This window comes from Mauremys reevesii, linkage group 1, assembly GCF_016161935.1.
Source record: "Mauremys reevesii isolate NIE-2019 linkage group 1, ASM1616193v1, whole genome shotgun sequence".
Lineage (NCBI taxonomy): Eukaryota > Metazoa > Chordata > Testudines > Geoemydidae > Mauremys > Mauremys reevesii.
Window position 1 is genome coordinate 268,137,041 of NC_052623.1, and position 7,111 is coordinate 268,144,151.

The following is a 7,111-nucleotide window of genomic DNA, read 5'->3' on the forward strand; positions in this document are numbered from 1 at the left end:
AACCTCAATTCATATCAGACCACTGGTTATCTAGTCCTGTATCCTGTCAACAGTAGCAGTAAGTAGCAGGTGCTCCCCAGGAAAGTCCAAGAAAGTCTATAATGAATAGCCAGCCCATCAGCTCTTCAGGGCACGGGCAGCCTACTACGGCATGTGCAGAGCCTAGCACAATGGGACCCTAGACACAGCTGGGGCCCCTATGGGCTGCGGCAATACGGATAATAAATAGGGGATGTTTCTTCTACCCCCCTGCCAGTTAGTGGTTGGCTTATGCCCTGCAGCATGAGGGTTTATATCCCTCGTATTAGTAAATGTAGAGCAGTGGTGAGCAAACTTTTGGGCCTGAGGGCCACATCGGGTTGCGAAACTGTATGGAGGGCTGGGTAGGGAAGGCTGTGCCTCCTCAAACACCCTGGCCCCCGCCCCATGTCCAACCCCTGACTGCCCCCCTCAGAACCTCTGACCCATCCAACCCCCCCCCCGCTCCTTGTTCTCTGACCGCCCCTAACTGCCCCCCTGGAACTCCACCCCTTATCCAACCCCCCCCTGCTCCCTGTCCCCTGACTGCCCCAACCCCTATCCACACCCCCGACCCCTGACAGGCCCCCGGGATTCCTACGCCTATCCAACCCCCTTCCCCATCCCCTGACCGCCCCTCCGAACCTCCACTCCATCCAACGCCCCTGCTTCCTGTCCCAACTGTCTCAACCCCTATCCACACCCCGACCGGCCCCTAGGACTCCCACACCTATCCAACCCCCATTCCCCATCCCCTGACCGCCCCTCCCGAACCTCCACCCCCTCAACCCCCGCCTGTCCCCTGATTGCCCTGACCCATATCCACACCCCCGCCCCCTGACAGGCCTCCCGGGACCTTCTGCCCCTTATCCAACCCCCCCGCTCCCGTCCCGCGGGCTGTAGTTTGCCCACCTCTGATGTAGTCTCTTTTATCAGAGCTTATAAAGCCAACAAGGATGATTGTCATCATCTAATTTGTCCTCCTGTATAACACAGGGCCACAGGACTTCCCAAAATTAAATCCTCTTTGAACTAGAGCAGATCTTTTAGAAAAACATCCAGTCTTGATTGAAAAATTGCCAGTGATAGAGAATCCACCACGACCCTTGGTAAATTGTCCCAGTGGTTCATTTTCCTCACTTAAACATGTGTTAGTCTGAACTCGTCTAGCTTCAACTTCCAGCCATTGGCTTTTATTGTACCTTTGTCTGCTAGACTGAAGAGCCCATTATCAAATTTTTGTTCCCCCTGTAGGTCCCCATATGGACTGTGATCAAGTCTAATCATTTGTTTGATCTAATCCTTCTAAGCTCTTGGCCTCAGTGATATTTGTGGTGATGAGTTAGCTATGTGCCAGTGTACAAAAATATTTCTTTTGATCACTTTTAATAGTGGTGCCTCTCATGTTCATTGAATGACTCTTGCTGAGAGAGGGTAAAGAAGAGAGTTCACTTTATCTTCTCTACACCGTTCCTTGTTCTCTCTTTCTCTGTCATGTCCTCTTTTAATCACCTCTTCTCTAAGTTAAACAGCACCAGTCTTTTCAACTCTCGTCATATACAAGTCTTTCCGCCAGCTCTCTGAGCATTGTCCTAGCTCTGGATTCTTTTACTTCTGCTATGGCTTTTGACTTGGGATGACCAGAACTGAACCCAGTGTTCAAGGCGAGAGTGTGCTATCAATTTCTATAATAGCATTATTACATTTTCAGTGTAACTTTTATATTCCCTCCTTAATGTGTCCTGATATTTTGTTTGCTTTTAATTTGAGCAGAGGTTTTCACTGACTGGCCCACAGTAGTGCTGAGATCTTTTTCCTGAGTGGCCACATTTAATTTAGAACACAGCAATGTGTAGCTCCAGTTATGCCTTCCAGTATGCGTTAACTTGCACTTATCTGTCACCATGCTGCCCAATCAACTAACTTTTTTGGTCCCTCTGGAATTTCTGTTTTCAATAACCAACAAAATGTTGTGTCATCTGCACATTTTGCCACTTCACCTTTCACCTCCTTTCTTGATCACTCATAAATAAACTAACACCACTGATTCTAGCACAGCACTTTGGGGCACCTCATATTAACATTTTGCCATGTTGAAAATTGACCATTTGTCCCTACTGTTTATTTTCTGTCTCTCAACCAGTTTCTAACCCATTGCAGTATTTTCTCTCTCATGCCATGACTATTTATTTCCCTCAATAGCTGCATATAGAGGACTTTGACAAATAGCTAATTAAATTATATCAACCAGGTTGTCTTTACACACCATTTTGTTGACATCCCCTAAGGATTCTAAAAAATTAGAGCGATGCAGCTTTCCTTTACACAACCTGTGCTGGTTTGTCCCTAGCATAGCATGCTCATCTAAGTTATATTATAACTCTATCTGGTAGTGATATGAGTGTAATTTTCCCAGGATCACTCATAGCACCTTTTTCAAGAGAAGTACATGTGCAAACCCCCAGTCCTCTTGGCAATAGCTGATTTTAATGAGATGACATATTTTTGTTAGCAGCTCAACTTCACTCCTCCATTCCTTCAGAGGAATTCCTTCAGGTGCTTTGATGAAATAGCATTGGGTGTTGGTGACTTGCTCTTCTTTGGTGGAGCAGTTTGCCCCAGCACCTCCTTTTTTGACACCTCAGTCTGATTGTGCCTCATCTTGGTTACCTGAATAAAGTAGGTCTGGGTGAAATCTCTCTCCAGCACTGTATGCAGTGAAGGATGATGGCAAAGAAACCAAGGCTGCTGCTCCACCTTATCCTCAATTGCTTCCCTTACTTTCTGGTAATACAACAGATGCTCCTGGTCTTTTGCAGGCTTCTTGTTCCTAATATTCTTAAGGAATTTCTTGTTGATTTCTATGTCTTTGGCTATTTGCTGTTCCACTTGGTTCTAACCCTTCTAATTTCCACCTCACATTTTACTTGTGGCAGCCTGTGTTCCTTTCTATGGCTGTCCCTTAGGTTGGATGTCCAGGTCTGAAGGGATAACTGTTTGGCTCCAATAACCCCTACAACCTTGTCAGTTAACCAGACTGCTTTGCTCCTTGCTTTCCGCCATCCTTTTTTTGTCTAGGAGCTGTGAAGGGGTCCACTCATTACAGGGGCAACTCCTTGTGACTGGGTCTAGGAATTAGCTCTCTCCCTGTCTGATGCCCCCATTTGTCAGTTGCTTATGCTGTGGCCTCTCTCCATGACTTGGGGTGCTCCCTCTTTGTGACCCAGCCCTCCGACTAGGTCATGATGTAGTCCCACCAAACTGTCCAGATGCTGCCTCAGACAGTCTTCCAGTTCACATCTCCTGGCCCTAGTCCCCTTTGCCAGTGTCTGGTAGGGGAACCTGGGGCTGCCCGCTATTCCGGTTCCAACCCAGAGACCCTATGACTAGCAGACTCAAACCTATTGGAATTTGCTGGGCATCTTCCTACCTCACCTCTCTATCTCCTAGCCTATCCCCGGTTTATCACCAGAGATTTCTTTGCTCTCCATGGCTACTCCACCCTTCTCAGCCCCTTGCCAGACTTCCCAGTCCAGGGCAGGACTCTGGGTCTTACTGTCCTGCAGGATCTCCTTCTTGTCCCTGACTAACACCTTTTCCCCTCCAGGGAGTGACTGTAGTTCTCCTCCTTGCAGCCTCTTCCTGCGCTCACTTCCAGGCTTATCATGCTAGCCCAGCTCCTCCCGCAGCTGGGCTTCTTCAGCCATTAGGCCCTGTCAGTCTCTTGTTCCCCTCCAGTTGCAGCATCTAAGGTTAATTGGCCTCTCCTTGCCCACATTAACCTGCTCAGGGCTTGTGTGGGGCAGATATCCCAGCACAGGGGCTGTGACTTTGATGAGCAGCTTGCCATTGACTTCAGTGGTGCCAAGATATCACCCCAGAAGCCTCCAGGAGGAGTCTAAGGATTGTAGTATCCTGGGTTTTGACTTTAGTGTCTTTTTGACTGGTTTCCTCTTTATTTCTTTAAATCCCCTTTTCTAACGTTTAGCACCACAGTGGTCACTTTTGGATGATGTCTCCCCAGAAGATGTTGCTCTAGTTCTATGGAGATCCCTATTTCTTAGTGGCTCCGTTATGGCTATGTCTTGAACCAGCTCCTGTGGATTGCTAAGGAGTAAGACTCCAATTCAGCAAAGCACCTAAGCATATGCTTACAGGCCAGATCCTCAAAGGCATTTAGGCACCTAACGCTAATTGATGTCAATGGAAATTAGGTGCCTAAATCCCTTTGAGCATCTGGGCCTAAGTGCTTCGCTGACTCAGGCCTAAGCTGAGAATAGCCTCTCCTTGGCTGTGGTTGCCACAGACATAGCCTTAAAATTTCCCACCCGAGTTAGCACCAGACACAGCTCCACTAGCAGAAGCAACAGTGGGAGAGCTTGTGCAGACTGGCTGCCAGTATTTGAACCACCATCTCATCTAGCCCTACTCAGAATAGGTTCAGATGATACTATGGATAAAACTCTAGCAGATGCCAGTGCCTCGTCTCTACTAGCACCTCCACTATTGCTACCCCTGGTGGAGCTGTGTCAGTGACAGCAATGGTGAGAAATATTAAGGAAAAAAGTTTAGCGTAGGCCCAGCCAGCGTTTGCTTTCGAACTAGCTGTTCTAAGAAGTTTCTCCTGTAAACCATGTCCCAGTATGACCAGTTTATGTGTGGGTAGCTAAAAACACCCGTTATCACTGTTGTATTAGATTTCTTGCTCAGCTGATCTCCCTCAGCATGGGGACAACACATACACACATACTCAATGATATTTTCTGATCAAGAGGCTGGTAGCACCACCCTCCTCGTAGATTTGTGTTCTAGCATTTGTATTCCTACTGCTTTCATTGGATAGTCCTCTCTGTGCAGAAGTGTTCTCTTTAGATCCTATAGAATCTTTTACTCTTCCACTTGGGCTCCTACTCGGTTCTTCCTGTATAGTTTATACCAAAGCACGACAGTATCCCATTTGATTTTGTTTGTTTCAGAAATGTCTGTTATAACAAGCGCCTCTCCCATGGCCAGGCATTCTAGTTCACGTCTGCTTTGTCTTTATGCTTCCCACATTGGTCTATGAATATTTATAGCTGTTACTTGTGACAGGGCACCTATTTTAATTAGCCCCTTTATCTGACACCCCTCTTACTTTTCTAGAAAGTCCCTCTTTGATCCAGCTCTGCCTTTCCTCCGTGGCAGCTGAAATTTCTGTCCTATTATCAAATAGAGAGTCAACTCTGTAGGCCTGACTTCCCCAACAGACACCTTGCTCCAACCTGAATGTGCCTTGACAACTGTCAGCTTTCTCTCTGCTTGTAGGCTAAATAAATCTTGGCGTTTTGCTGCACCAGCAGCCTGGTTCCACTTTAGTTAAGGTAGGGCCCATTACTTCTATAGCAGCTCTCTCCTTTCTCAAAAGTGCCCCGGTGTCTTGCATTTAGACTGTGAGCTCTTTGGGCAGGGATCCTCTCTTCGTGCTGTGTTTGTACAGCACCTAGCACAACAGGTCCTGGTCCAGGCCTAGGGCTCCTCGGTGCTACCCCAATACAAATAATAGATACATACTATAAACAATGTACATTAGCCACTTCTTCTTTATAATGTTTTCTCATCCATGTGCTGAGTCCTGGATGGTCCTTCTGTCTAGCTTGCCCTTTGTGAGGAACTGGAAGCATTACAGAGAAAGCAACCATAAAAGCCCTAGATTTAAGCCTTCATCACAATAATCTAAGTTTAGCTTCCAGGACCTCTCTCTCATACCAGGAACATGGCACTCACTAGCCGTGGTCTAGGTGTCTCGGCGGCTCCACCACCTTTGCCCCAAGTTGGAAAGTCACTGGATGGTTCTTAAGCCCCCAGAGGGAATCAAACGTAAACATCACATTTATTGTTCACAATCAGCTTTACAAAAGAAAAATATATATGATACATATACACACGCGCGCACGTGGAATCTCATGTCACGGATGTACAAAAGAGAGAGAGAGAGAGCGCGTACGGCTTGGCGTAGTTGTTTTTTCCCCCTCAGTCATGGTGCACGAAGATCACAGTGTTTTACAATTTGAACATGATTGTGTTTGAGCCCCTCCCCCCCATACATCCCTCCCTCCATCAGGGGTTAGCTGCATCTTAGTGTGAGCATAGGGCACCTAGAGGAGAGGCAGGGGATCCAGTAAGAACAGATACTAGAATAATCCAGGAAACAACAATGCATTTATCTGTCTCCCCTGCACCCCCACTTCCCCATGCTGTGTAGTTGAGCAAGAACAGGGAAAAGATCCAGCAGGTGCAACCACCAGACACGGAAAGTGGAAGGTTTTGAGGAGGGGGAAGCAAAACACGACACGAGCAATCACAAAACCCCAAAATACCACCTCCCCCCCCCACAATCATGTATGCAGACATCAGTGGCTTCACGCACCTTGGAAACACTGAGTGATCAGGCACTCCAAAGGAAAATGAACTCTCCCACCCGCAGCTTCAAGTTCAGCAGCTTTCCACTCCACCCCCAAGCCTCTTCCCCTCTAAGGGTGCTGGCTCTTTCCCTGTGCTCTGGTGAAAGTCCATCATCAACTCCTCTTTCCCCCCACACCTGCTGTGGTATGCTGAGCAGCTAAGAAGCACAGGCAGGCTACCTCCACATGTGATTAGCAGGTAAAGGGGCTATGGAGCAGGTATGACTACTCAGGACTGGACTATCTATCCCTTGGGCTATTGTTTTCCCTTCATTTCTGTACTCTGGCCCCAGGGAATTCATCTTGGATTCCACCTACTCTCCTTCTTGCTCTCTAATGTCATCTCCCCACCAGCTGTTGACCATGATCTGGGAAACATGCCCAAGGGAACACCTCTTCCCCCTTTCCTTTGGTTTGCTCACTACAGAGGTGGCACCCACCACTTGGTGGGCAGCACGGGAAAGCAGTGCCCTCGCTAACACAGTCATGCTAGCCCTTGCCCTACTCCCAACTGCCTTTGACCTTGATATGCAAACCTTTTCTGCCCCAAAGATCCTCCACCAGAGGGCAGCACAGAGTCTAGCAAAGCTGGTGCAACAGCCAACCATGAGCACTCCCACCAAGGAAAATACCCTCTGCCCCCAGCCTACCAA